We start from the raw sequence: 15,276 nt of genomic DNA, 5'->3' as shown, positions 1-15,276 counted from the left end.
CTTAAGTTTCTTTTTCATTTTTATTCTCATTCTCTTATGACACCAAAACACCTATCTGCACATGAGTCCACACAAACACACACACAAATACTCACAGGCATGCATGTATTCACAGATACCCCTGCACACAGAGACACAAATGCACACACAAAATCCATACAAACGCACACATGCACATAGTAGCATGTCCACACATGTATGCGTGTGCAGACACACATGCATGCACGCATGCACACACACACACACACACACACACACATATATATATATATATACATATAGATAGATAGATAGATAGATAGATAGATAGATAGATAGATAGATAGATAGATAGATATACACCTTTATTGTTCTAGTTCTCCATTTTGATCACAGTGTGTTTCTTTTTATTTGGCTGGAAACCCAGAAATAGATCTTATGTAGTTCATTATACTGCAATTACAGTATAACAATTTTTTTTTCTTATCTGGCACATACTAAACATCAGTCATTTTTCCTTCGATGATTCAGAAGGCACTTCAGGACCTTCCAGGGCTTTGCAATCATCCTCAACAACATCATTTCTCATTCTATTAGAGATGTGCCAACTAATAGAGATTTCTGGCTGAGAGGATCAAGACTAAATGAGGTTTTACTGCATTATTCACACGTTTCATGTGGGCTCCAATCCTTCCCTTTATTGTCTGAAAATGCTGTTGCCCACATTGTTGCTGGTATTTTCTAGTTTGGGCAAAGGATTAGGGGAGAGATAAGGGCCAATGTAATAGCTGTTCTTTTCAGGGTCCTGCTTCTTCTCCAATTTTCTCCATTACTAGTTTACATTTTTCCTTTCCTTTATTTCCTTTTCTTCCTCCTCCACACTGGTTTTGATCTTCAACTCTACCTCACCCTTTCATTTTATTACACTTTATACTCTGCTTCTTATCTAGACTTAATCACTGAATGGGTGTAGCCTCAGACAAACTGAGACCTGGGAAAGACCTTAGCTTAAAAAGGCCAAGGTCTCCTCACCACATCCAGGGCCATCTCCAGTCATCCAGATCTGGACCCAGATGGCTTTGGAGAAGAGAGTGAATAACCTTGCACAGCCCTGCCTCACTTAAATTCAATTCACTTGCAAGTCAATACATCATCCTGTTGATATCATTGGTCCTCTTTGAGAATGAAGGACTAACAATAATCTATGAGTAGTAGCTGCCCCACTGGGTACCAAATGGCCAGTTCCAGTTAAGCAATGCTACTCCTTCCTTCCTTCCTTCCTTCCTTCCTTCCTTCCTTCCTTTCTTCCTTTCTTCTTTCCTTCCTTCCTGACTTCTTTCCTTTCTTCCTTTCTGCCTTCCTGACTTCCTACCACTCTTTCCTCCTTCTCTCCCTCAGTCTACATGGATAATCATGCATTTGCATGTGGGCACTCTGCCCAAAAGAAAGTGGATTTCTTGAAATAGATCTCTGGAAAAATCAGGCTTTGGGAAGACCCATTGGGATTAAAATGGAGCTACTTGAGGATTCCTTGAGTCCAAATCACTCGGGCTCTCACTGGACAATAATGAGTCTCAGCCTAAGCCTCTTTTAGTTACTGTTTGGGTTTTGATAGCTAGGAGTGAGTGTAGAGAGCAGTTGTTTCTATTCTGGACAGGAATCTCGAGGGTCTTCCCCTCCCAAATTGATTGGTTTTTTTTTTGGCTAGGTAAAATATATCTTCTTTTGCCTCACTTCTTACCTAGCCTTAATCACTGAATGAGTATTACCTCAGACAACCTGAGACCTTGGAAAGACCTTAGCTTAAAAAGGCCAAGGTTTCCCATTGTATCTGAGACCATCTCCAGTTATCCTGATCTGTGTCTCGCCACTTGACTCAGATGATTCTGGAGGAGAGAGTGAGGCTGGTGACTTTGGACAACCTTCACTCACTTAAATCCAGTTCACTTGCAAGTCATCCCCTTCCTGATGTCATGGTCCTTTTCAAGAATGAAGGACAAACAACAACTTTATACTCAGTTTATGGTCGGCTAGGTGGCACAATAGATAGAGTGCAGGACTTAGAGTCAGGAAGATTCATCCTCCTGAATTAAAATCTGACCTCAGACACTTACTAGATGGGTGACCTTGGGCAAGTCACTTAACCCTATTTGCCTCAGGTTCCTCATCTGTAAAATGAGCTGGAGAAGGAAATGGCAACCCAAATGGGGTTACTAAGAGTTGGACATGACTGAAACAACTCAACAACATACTTACTTACTTTGCACTTCTCTCCTAGTTCTTTATGTGTACAAAGGGCATGTATATCCAGGAGTAAACTAATCTGGTTTAATATGGTTAAAGCATAAAGCCTTTGTTCTGGCAATGGAGACATTTCCCTACAGAAGGTATAAGCATTCCCTCTGATGTCACACTTAGAACTTTATTTCTGCCTTGATAATGTCTCCTTGAGAAGATATGAAAGAGTCCACTTGCTCTGGATACTTTTTGTCTACCTTTGAGAATGACTTCTTGAGTCATGACAGTTAAAAGTGATTGAGGGCATCATGGCTAGTCATGTACTTCATCTGGGAGAGCTGAGATAATGAGACGAGAAACACTTAGAAAGAAGGGCCTACAGGGATTCTGGACTCAGTTAACTAGCGTATCTATAGGATCCATTCAGGGAACTGTGACACTCACGAACAAAGGGAATTACTCAATCATAGAAAAGGCAGCCACAATAAGCAGTGGTAGAACAGTCAAGGGGTACCAGGACAAGCCAAGAAATTCCAGCAACAAAACTTCTGGAGAAAAAAAAAGGAATAGTTCTGGACTATGACAAGTTCTCCAACCAAATAGAAGAGTTGTAGAACCAAGAGGTAGGGGTGGGGAGCCACAGTGAAGAAGAGCAAACACAGACCTTGGTAGACTTAAGAGGTCCAGAGGGAAAAGGGGATGGGGTTGACTCTATTCACCTCATGTGATAAATTGGGGAAAGGAATGGAGTCCAGATGACTATATGCAAGTATGTGCTGTTTTAATACAAGAATATAATAATGTAAGAACCAGCTGAGAGTAGGGGCCAGGAGAGTGTATGCAGGACACATTTTTAAATTTAATCTGCATTTTTTTAACATTTTCCACAATGCTTTCTTGAATCTGGTCAATCAGTAAACAATTAATCAAGCCCTGATTTGTAGTGTTTGTCGATTTCAGAGTTGTAAATTCTCACATGGAAAATTTAACAACCAGCTCTATTGATCCAGTTGGAGCTGGTTCCAGAACACCCATGAATGGATCACTGGGAGAAAGTGGGAGAAAAGATACTGATTTGTTTTCTGTTTACTTCATCAGATGTGAATCCTTTGTCATTCATTTTTGATTAACTGAAGTAAAGGCTATCTTGTATTCAATTTATTTTTGGTCTGAATGGGGTCACGAGCTCATAGAGGTAGGGCTAAAAGGTCCCCTAGAGGTCTAGTTCAGCCTTCTCTTTCTATAAAGTGAGGACAATGAGGCCAAGAAAGGTTAAATGATTCGCCCCAGATCATCAAGCACCAAGTGGCAGGATTATATTTTGAACTAAGGTTGTTGAACAGGATGCCAAACCAGTACGCTTGCCACTACTTCTTCCAGACCTAGGAAAAAGCAATATTCTTTTTTGTTGTTTCTTTTGAGGGGAGAAGAGAAGGCAATTGGGGTTAAGTGACTTGCCCAAGGTTACACAGCTAGTAAGTGTGTCAAGCATCTGAGACTGGATTTGATTCTCAGGGCTTCCTGACTCCAGGGCCAGGGCTCTACTCACTACGCCAACTAGCTGCCCCGAAAAAGTGATATTCTGCTAAGACAGATGGGGAGGAGAGTGGAAACAAGGCAAATTCTAATGTTGGGAGAGAGATTAGCAACAGAGTTAGGGTTAGGATAGGGTCCAAAGAGAGATGTCTCGTAGATGCCTATAAGATTGGTCCACATAAACTCCCAGCTGGAGTTCTGTGCCATGGGTTATGCTTCCATTATTCAAGTGATTTCTAAAGCCTACAATTCTAGATTCCCCAGCAATTAAAGTATTAAAATATATTGGGGTCAGAATGTAGCCAACTCCTTTTTCTCTCTCCCCTACAATACTCTTCCTCATAAGCAGTTATTTGCCACCTTCAAGAAAAGCAGCGAAAAACTAAATAAGGAAAATACATCAAGTGATCTGAAACATTTCTAATTAAATCAGTTGTGGGAAAGTTGAATTAAAACTGCTTTAGGGAATCTCTCCCCCCATTCTGTTATGGACAGCCACTTACAGCACTGACTCTGCCTTTAAAGGAAACACGATGTCTTTTGGAACTTCTTGGGTAGGGCTTCTATGAGTTTGGGTCATGAATTGTCTTTACCTGTTAGCTTTTACATTGGATCATGTAATATCTTTTCCTGGGGGAGGGGGATAGAAAGAATATTCTCCAAGTAATTTAGTGAACTTAATTTCAAAGACTTCTTTTTCTGACCTAAAGGAATCCAAGACTCACTCAAGGTTCACCACAGTGAATTGGTCTTTGAAGAATCCTCACTGAAGCAAGAGTAAAATAATTAACCCATTATGTTGATCGATTTTGCTTTTGAGGCTGAGAAGTATAGGTGAAAAGGAGACTTGGACTGGTACTTCACTGAGAAGTGGAAAGCCAGCCAGCCTGGAAGATTTTTTAAAATAACAGGATTCTAATTTTGGACCAGAGTAGAACAGAGATGCTCAGAGAGTGCGACTCTGAGCCATGAGAGGTGGGGCTCTAAACTCTGCTGAGGATTTTCAGCTGAATAGGATTGATTAATAAGCTTGGGAACCACACTCTGTATACTGTCATATTTCCTTCTGTACTCATTTCCTTTTGCCTTCAACTTCATGCATTATTTGTAAAATTAAACTTTTTTTTTTCCTTTACAACTAAATATCCTTGCTTAGACCCAGCATGGCTTTGGTATGATAAGAAAAAGAAGTAGGATCCTGGGAGATGACCTAGTTCATGATGGCAGCATTGGGATATAAGAATCCCTGTCCCTGAAGAATGTGGTTTGAGTTTCAAATAATAGGGCCCATCCAGCAAGAAGACAGGTCTCAGAACTTTGGGGGTGTTGTAAGCTCCTTGTTCTGAGTTGAACTAGATTCCTTTCAACTCCCTAGTCCCTCCATCTACCTACCTTCAAGACCTAGCTCACAGGCTTTGTACATGAAACCTTTCCTAATTAATTGTGAGTCTCCCACACACACTCACCCAGCACTACGTGTATATTGCATACATGTCTGATGTTAACTTATTTGCGTGCATATTTTATCGTCATAGTAGAATGTAAGATCTTCAGGATCAGGGATTGTTTTGTTTTTGTCTTTGTATTGCCAACATCTAGCACAGGTCCTGGCACATGTTTATTGAAAGAAATTGCAAGGGATAATCTTTCCATTACTTGGCAATAATAGTCTAAACATTCTGTAAGAAATACCAAATATGTAGAAGACATTTCATTTTCAGATGTATTTTTAAGTGGCTACTTAGATACCTGTTTATAGAATGTTTCAAAGTCCTCCGGAAATTTTATTTAACATTTCCATGTAGCATTTCTCTGAGGTCAACAGGAATAGGTAATTATAATTCCCAAGGTTCAGAGGAGAAAACTGTGCACAAAGAAATTAATAGAGGTGGAAACTGTCACATAGTAAATTAGTTGAAATACAGAGATGACAACCCTGGAGATCATGGGTCAGGGTCTCTTTAGTCAAAGGTGCTGGTTGGGTAAGCCCTAGGCAAGGAACAAGTTTGTGCTACAAAAACCATTCCTTCCAAATCCAAATGACCAAGGAGAGGGAGGGTATAAGATTCCCAGTATAATTTCATAAACTTCAGCATGAGGATCTACCCGTGACACTTTGGTGATGGGGTAGAAGAACAGGTTACCCTAGTAACCCAGAAGAGGATCAAAGAAATCCAGAATGCTGAGGGGGCTGAGGACTTGAGGCAAAAGCTACTGCCCTTTATCACGCCCAGACAACTATCTCTCACCCATGGAAATTACTCCCTGCTCCATCCTCTGACCTCCCGCTGGTGGCCCTCTGCTCACTATCTGCCACACCATGTTTTCTGACTGCATCTCAGTGTGGAGGCCTTGCTTTACTCTTTAACCTCCTTCTCTTTGAGGGTATATAGAGTGAACTGAACTCAAAAGTGTCTCACTCCATAGGATGAAATCCCCAAGAACAGGACTACCCTTCCCCAAGTGTGACTTCACAGTACCAGGAATTACTCAAAAGAATGTCACACATGTTAGACCAGCAGCACTCCAAGGTAGCAAGGACCTTCCCTGAACCCCAAGTGAATTATTCTCTTAGCCTTATCTTGCCTCCTTCTTTCTCATGGCTGACCTCTTGGTCTCTCTCGAAGTTCTTTACTCCCTCCCTTATCCCAAGCACTTGAATTCCTGGTTATGGATCTGCTTTTGCATCAAGGATTTCTCCCTTCCTTGTAGTGGTCTGTGTGGAAATTGGTATCTTGGAATCCATCTAGGTAATGTTGATATTCTGCCCTTTGAGGATTGTGGTTCTGAATCCTCCAAAGAGATATACTATCAGGTCCTATTATATCCAATCCTTCCTTATGTTCCCTGCCATATCCAGTTTGTGTGTCTATTTGTAAGGGGAAAGAGTATCTTTAGAAATGCAAAATTCAAATAATCCAAAAGATATCTAAAAGAATTCTACTCTGCAATTAAACTATATGGTTCCCAACCTTCCCGAATTAGTCCACCTAACAAAATTTCCAAATACTAATAATTATGGAGCCATTATTCCTTCTGGGGACCCAAGATATCATGTTTATGACTTCCAAAATGGAAATTGGTCTTTCATTTCAGACCTTCCCACTTTCTGCTGGTGTGAGATTAACTTAGTCAGACTTTCAGATAGAATGGGCCACCTGTAGAAAACCAAGAGTTTTCCACACTAGAAATTTTGAAAGGTTAGCTGGTTATTAAAAGGTTAGACTAGTTGTCTAGGATATCATAGCAGAGGTTTCTATTTGGGTTGGTTTTGGACTAGATCACCTCTGAGGTCACACCCAGTTCTTAGATTCAGGAATTCTGTGACTCCTTGAAAATGGGAAAAAGAGAAAGTAACTGAGGATCAACATGTAAAAGTGACAAAGTCCTGCAAGAATAATTTCAGGAACACAAAAGCCTAAAAATAGCTGATTCTTTTGCTTGAATACTAATGACAGTAAAAACAAGACTTTTTGAAAGCTATTTTAGAGGCAAGAAAAGGGATTGCACAACAGCTTAGCTTATATGGGAAGATGATAAAAGAAAAAAAATGAAAAGAAAATATGGCTACTCAATTTTAAATTTGTTTGCTGTCTTACCAAGGAGAATTATTTCAAGACTATATAGTACAAAAATCATTAGGGCAGTACTGAAGCGCAAACTTAATAAGGAGATGATAAGTGACCACTTAGCTGCCCTCAATGTCTTCATGTAAACACATTGAGTGCCAAGCTAACCACATTCTCACATTTTAGAAAGGATATTGACAAGCTGAAGCATCTCAAGAGGAGGGTGACCAGGATGATAAGGTTATTCAAAATCACACTATCATAGAATTAGTTAAAAGAACAACAGAGGGAAAAGGGAAGGGACAAGGAGAAGACCTGAAGTAGCTGAACAAAATAAAATAGCTGTGACAAGATAAGGTCCTTCAAATATTTAAAAGACCATAATGTGGTGAAGGAACTAGACTTGATTTAATTGGGTTCAGAAGATAGAACCAATGATGGAAGTTTATGAACTTTATATCCCTACAAAAAAATGCAACAAGGCAGATTTTGCCTCAGTGTAAGGAAATACTTCTGAGTATTTTAACAATTATAGAAATGCAAAAGCTGAATGGTTTGCCTTTGGAGATCTTCAAATGAAGGCTAGATGACCAGTTACTGGGCACGTTTTAGAAAGGCTCACTGTTCATGAATGAACTGGACTCCATCATGAGTAAGGCTCCCAAACATGTGGCAAATGAAGAATTTTCTTCAGGTTTACAGACCTGAAAGGTACAAACATATATGAAATATGCAACCACTATCCTCAATACACCATGCCATCTGGATGGGAGAATCAATGTGATATCCTTACCATGGATGCGAAACTAGCCAGTTACAGTATTACCTCCTTCTAACGGGATTCTTTGATCCTATGAAATTTTTCAATTGGTTGCAATCACAGATGCACTTTTAGCCAATTAGGAAGGCTACTGATTGATGGTGTTCCGTCTATACCTTCCCAACAATCTAATATCTCTTCCTTCCACTAGCTCAAAGCATTTTATGACCTTGGATACAACATAACTAGGACAGATAGCACATGATTCCAAATGTAGATATAAACTCCTTTGCATTCACCACAAGGACACCCTTTTTGTGACAGGTACTCACAGAGAACTTTTTGGCCTACAACTTAAATAATCCATGAATCCTGACTTTTACATGGCTCTTGTCATGACATTCCAGGTGTAACCTACTAGCACCTATAGACATTTTTAAAAGACCTAATGCTTCTTGTGTGTAATATTACCCCCCTCACCAGCATATTGTGAGTATTATTGAGATAATTGTACTGAAAGGCATTCATTTTAGGAGGAAAAAGCACTCCATTAATCTAAGGGGTAATTATTCACCATAGTAGCTTGGTAATATGGAATAAGAGCAGAATCAAACTTAAACAAGAGATTTTTTAAAAAAAAAAACTAAATTAACACATTAAAGCTTTTTATTTCTATGGCACTTATTTGTGTGCACATATCTTAAGTAAAACACTCAGTTTTTTTCAGAAAAATAAAAAACTATGACTACAGAAAAGACTCCTTTGAAAATTAAGTACAATATTTTCAGTGGGTTGTTTTTGTTTTGTTTTCAAAATGCACTGGGATATTTTCCTCACTGATTTTAAAGTCAAAAATTATGGGTGCTTTTGCCTAAGAGTAAGAGAAATTTTCAGAAACTTTTCCTGAATTTTGATGTAATATATCTTTCAGGGCTTCCTATGTAGCACTGAAATCTATATGACATACCACCACCACCATCATCATCACTCACTGAGTACATAACAGTGCTAGATGTCATGAAGAATTTACTAAAGGAGATTATACTACTTATTTTAAAATAATTTTTATAATCTAGTGGAAGAGACAAAGAATATACAAACAAAATACACTAAACCATTACTTAGTACTTAGGTTTACAAAGAACTTTACATTATCTCAATTGATCTTCAACAATGCTGTAAGATTGTAATATTACTAATGCCATTTTATACAGGAGGAAACCTGTGACTTCACTATGGTCACGTAGTTCATATCTGAAGTATAGTTTGAATCTAAGTCTTTCTGATTCCAAGTCTAATAATTTATCCTCTATGCCATGTTGCATCTCACTGAAATGTAAGAGATATATTAACGTACAGTACATGTACCAAAATGGTAGTTTAGAGAAGTTTGGGTGAACATATGAGACAAAGAATCCGTACCAGTTGGCTTTGTCAAGTTAAGAGGCACCTTTGATCCTTAGCCCCTAGACCCAATGAGATCATATTTGTAAAGTGGTATATAAATGATAGAATATTGTTGTTACAAGAGGCTAGTTCAGCAGGTCTGCTAAGAGATGAAGTCTTGATCAATATAGCACTGGAAAATCCCATCCCCCTCCCTCTCACTCCACTACTGCCAATCTGCTTTCCACTTGGGCTTGCCCACAATCTCCCAAAAGTTGGTTAGTTTGAGTAATTTTTTAGTTTCCCATCTTTCTTGGGAGAGAGCTGATGGTTCTGGACAAATTCAGGAATTTCACAGAACTAGCTCCTAGGGAATGAATTAAAACTCCAGGAATATACAGTAAGGAAAAACCCCCAAGTGAGTAGTATCTGACTGATCAGTTTCTTTCCTGCCAGAGCTCACTTGTTTTTCTTTAAATGTGGTTGCAACAGTGGGATCCATGTAAATAAGCCGACACAAGTCAGGAAGGAGAGCAGCCAGATCCAGTAACACCTGGGGTTTACTTCCTTTTTTGTGTTTTCTCTTTACTTGCCAGTGCCTCAAAGCTATTGAATAAGGCATAGTTAGTGAAGCTATCCTATCACTGCCACCAGTTTGTGTATATATACAAACATATATCATAAACCCAGGCAGTAAAAAATTAGTGTTCATGTCTCTTGGCTTCTCTGGCTTTCTTCAAGTCCCAGCTAGAATCACGCCTTCTCCAAGAAGCCTTTCCCAATCCCCCTTAATACTAGTGCATTTCCTCTGAGATTATTTCCAATTTATCCTGTATATAGCTTATTTGTATGTAGTTGTTTGCATGTTGTCTTCCCCTTTAGAATGTGAGCCCCTTGAGAAACAGGACCATCTTTTGCCTTTCTTGTACCTCTAACACTTAGCACAGTGCCTGGCACATAGTAAGTGCCTAATAAATATTTATTATTTGACTGACTGATACATACATACATTTATAGGAATGAGGGTTGGACCTGTGATTTCACTGGCATGCAGAACTGGGTTAGGAAATGCAGCCCCTTCCCTGTAATTTAGTCTTCGAGAGTTACAGAAAGAAGCAACTTAAATCATGTACACATATATGTATATTTGGATGCTCCGAGAGTCTTAATACAGTTTTAATGTAGTATGGTGAAATGTTTATTTCAAAGACATAGCAATAATAAATGTACAAACGTTGCCCTACCCACCACCACCACCACCGCCCTAAACATTTGATATCCCTTGACTACTTCCGGTCTAGGCTTAGCACAGATGCCCTCATTCTGTTCTCTCTTTCTCAACATACTGCAGACAGAAATAGAGCTTTCTAGAAAGACTTTAGTATTAAGGGAAAATAAAGTAAAAATACATGTGAAATTAACAGAGCACAGAATTGTCCAATTGCAAAGACTAGGAACTTCAATGCACCCTTCATTCATCATATAATTAGGGCATGGTACATGCATAATGTCTTCACTTGCTTGTCTAACACAACTCTGACATACGCCGAACTCTACTGATCTCACCAACTTCATTTAGATACAGCCTGACAGGCAGATGGGTCTTACTCTGAGCTTCATTTGGTCACTCCTTAAATTCACTCTTTCTTCCTCAAGGCTATAAAAATTAGCCTAGAGTCAGACTTTCTTATTCATGTAACTTGCTTTCCCAACCTCCAGATTAAACACCTTCACCTAAAAAGGAAAAGAATAAGCACAGAGACCAAAGACTGAGACCCTTTGATAGGGCTGCATGGCCTCAGAAGGGAGAAGGCTCCAAGGCTACTTCCCTTAACACAACATCTCTAACCTAACACCATGAACAAAGGGGTCACTGAGCAAGGCAAAGAGACACAGAGAAACTAATATAGGCCTTTCTGAAGGCCTTTTGACTACAGAGCCCCTTGACAAAGGCCCTCCCAACTACATAGACAGAACCACAAAGGTTCCATAGACTGGAGCCAGAATGTTTTTGCCTGTTCTAGAGTCTTTTCAAGTCTTTCCATTCCATATCATCATGACTCTGTGAGAAGCATGTTCCACAGCCTGCATTAGTCAAGCAAGTGAATTCACTACACACATACCACACCCCTTTTCCTGAAAAATAAAGGGTGTCATAAAGTTCTTCTTCTTCTTTGTAATTGGACATTTCTATACTCTATACATTTCACATTTATTTTTACTTTATTTTACATTAGTACTAAAGTCCTTCTAAAAAGCTCTGTCTCTCTCTGTAGTGCACTGAGAGAGAGAAAGAGAATAGGGGCATCCTTACTGAGCCTGGGCCCAGGACTGGTGGCAGCAGCTGAGGGATACTGAATGGGCTGCCAACTCAATACCTTTCAAGTTCCAACTATTATAGAAAAGGAATTTATCAGACTAAATTGAGCTGTTCTCCTTCCTGCCTAGGGTTCTTTTCCTTGCATACCCAAGAATAGATTGGCTGACTTCTCTATACACTGTGGGCATTCATTAAATAATACTTGCATAGACTGGATGACTAATTGGCCCAAACTCAGAGAAAAAAACCCTTGGCCACCTCTAGACCAGAAGAGATCTCCTCTAATATCTACCATGCAATACTTAAGAGATGTGGAAATTAGGGAAATGTGCCTGGCAGTGAAGGGGTGCCAAATGGCATTTGTGCCAGGGCATATGCTTTGAAAACCAGCCCCTATATGGTTCCAGTTACTTTTGCCACATAGGAAAGTAGGCAAAGTTGCTTAAATAGCAGGCTTCTGAACTGTTGGCTTGCCTAACTTACTTAAGTAAAAATTATTCCCTTGAATTGGAAAATAACTTTCCTTAAAGTTATATGAGAGGCAGCATATTTTTATATAGAAAAGGTACTGGATTCTAAGTCAAAGAATCCTGGTTCTACTCTACTAATTCCAGCTCTACTATTAAATGTTTGTATGCCCTTGTGCAAGTCACTTAATAAATTTTAAATATTACTCAGTTTCCTTGTTTTAAGAAAGAACAGTTGGACCAGATACCCCCTGAGATCCCTTATAACAAGATTTTAATCTTTTGTTTTTTGAGTCATGGACCCCTTTAACAATTTGGTGAAGCCTATGGACCCCTTCTCAGAACAATGTTTTCAAATGCATTAAACCAACTCTACTAAAATACAATTATCAAAATATTTCAAAAGAACCAAGTTCATGGACCCCAGATTAAGAACCCCCATCTCATAGCATTTTATCATATATTAAATCTAGCCCTTTGATGAAGTGATAAAAGTATACATGTATTTTTATACTCATCTTTTACAAAACTGAACGAATTGAAATGCAATTTACTAAAATACTGAACATTTGGGAAGAGGCCAAGTATAGTACAAGCTGTTTCGACCTCTTCATCACAGTAAATCAGTGTCTCTGTGTATTTGTGTCTGTGTGTATGTACATGTGAGAGAGTATTCAGAAAAAAATGAGGAATTGTCTACACTTGAAAAGCTGCCATTTTGCATTAAGGGCAAGAGAGGACATATAGTGACACCTCATTCATCCAGCTATTATGTACCACAGAATGAAGTGTTCTATATAAGTGAATTTTCCATATAGCAAAAGTTTACCGTCTCGAGTGCCAAAAATTTTAAAACCATATTGCAGTGAAACCTTTCTCAAATGTATTTCACAGTTCTTTGCCTCCTTAAGCGGAATATACTTAACATAAATGAAAACTCTTCTTGATGACCAAGGGTCATTGTGAACAGCAGCTATGCTACCATGCAGAGATAGTGGTGTCTCAAGGAATTATCAAGACATGCAGGGCTGTGTATTCCTCCAGTGAATAGTTCCAGACACAAGGAAAAAAGAAATAATTCTTGTGTCTATTTGTTTATAGTTATGGAATGTTAAAGATAGAAGGGAATTTGGTTTCTCTTTTCCTCCATTTTCTCAGGGAGTCAACTTTCTCTCCCCTGTCCTCTCACTTTGGTTACCTCTAGCATGCCCCCTTCCCATCTGCTCCTTCTCCTTGATTATTATCTGAGAAACCAGAAAAACTCATTAGAATTTTAAATAAAATAAGATAAATAGGCTCTGAATGAAGCTGTGTCTGTCTCCTATGAATTTCATAGTCTTAAACTCGCAAGGTACTTTTGAAATCGACTAGTTTAACCTTCATGCCAATCCTAAAGACCTTGGCTGACATTCCTAAAAACTTTACATTGACTCTTTGCGTGGAGACTTCCAGTGATGGGACACTCACTGTTTCCCAAGGCAGCTGAACTTTTAGATGGTAGGGAACATTTTCTTTTTGTTAAGCTGAAATCTACCACCCTGTGACTTCTGCCCTTTGGAGAGTGTTTGGGAGTAGGGGGAGGAGGGAAGAAAACAGTGCAGATGCAAGCAGAACCATTCGGATCCCTTTTTTGCTTTACAGCCCTTCAGTTATTTGCCATGCCTTTCCTAAGCCTTCTTTTCTCCAGGCTAAACCTTCCCATTTAATCCAACTGGTTCTTATATGGTTAGATTTGGAGTCCCTTATTCAATCTCCTTTGGACAATATCCAGCTTACCTAAAACTGAATCTACCCCCTCTAAATGTATGCTGACTGGACCAGGTCACAATATGATTACGTCTGCCCTTGTTTTTATTACTATTATTATTAATGCCACCTCAAAACTGCATGAGCAAATAAATTAGATGAGCCTCTGTCTATATTTCATGACATGTATTTTGGCTACTCAAAAATGTCTTTTTTCCTCCTGTTTTCTTGATTTTGTTCTGAATTTCTGAGGTTGCTGGAGAAGTTAATTCCAGATAAGGGAAAGGTTAGCTACTATCATCAGGCTGACTCTGAAAATGATAAACTTCCTGCAACATTGGTCATTTTCCTTGTCAAGACAGTTTCAGAAAACCTCACCTCACTCTGTGGCTGATTATTTTTCTAATAGCTACCTGGGTATCCTTCTCATGGAAAACAGGAAAGCCCCTCTCTTGAATAATAGGTATAGTTCAAATCCATCTCTTATTTTTATAATGATTTCATAACACAATGACAGATAAAGAATTTTCTTTTTATTGTACTAAATGCTGGTTTTACATAAAATAGACCATAATTCAGAATCTGTAATGTCTATCGAAAGGTTATACTCGTTACCATCCAAATAGACTGAGCTAATAAAAATTATATTTGTTACAATCCAAATAGATTAACCGGCCTTAAGGGCTTAGCTATGTATTACACTTTTCAATTTTCTTATAATTAAATTAACATAAAATAGTCTTCACAAATAAATGACTGTATCAGAAACAGTTAAGCTCTGTTTAACAAAAATAGCCACTCTATTTACATGTGCAGCAACGCAGGTGGACTTGGGACAGGAAACAAGGACCTCCTCTGCAGAGTGGGATGGAAATGGCAAGCCTAGTGGGACCACGTGGGCTCAATATCCCTCGTCTCTCTTACCCTGGTTTCAACCACATTACTAACTAGCAGCCAACTACAAACCACAGACGTCTCTTGCCTATTCTCCCTGGATTACAGAGGTCACTTCAGTATATATGCCTCCTCTTCAGTGGGTGCTCTTAGCTATCAGTCAGACTATAGGCTTTGCTAGTGTGGTTTTGGTCCCTGTGCTATGATATCCTAATAGTTTTAACATCTCCTTAACAAAGGTTATACTGATATTTCCTTAGCTATAACCCTTTCAGAATGCTTTCTTCCCCTTCAGCAGCATCGCCTCTGCCTGTTGGCTTTCCAGTACTCATGATTTTTGTTTTGTTTTTCTCTTCTTTTATCCAGTTACAATTACTATAT

Source organism: Trichosurus vulpecula, chromosome 4, assembly GCF_011100635.1.
Source record: "Trichosurus vulpecula isolate mTriVul1 chromosome 4, mTriVul1.pri, whole genome shotgun sequence".
NCBI classification, from domain to species: Eukaryota; Metazoa; Chordata; class Mammalia; order Diprotodontia; family Phalangeridae; genus Trichosurus; species Trichosurus vulpecula.
Note: the sequence above shows the minus strand (reverse complement) of the source record.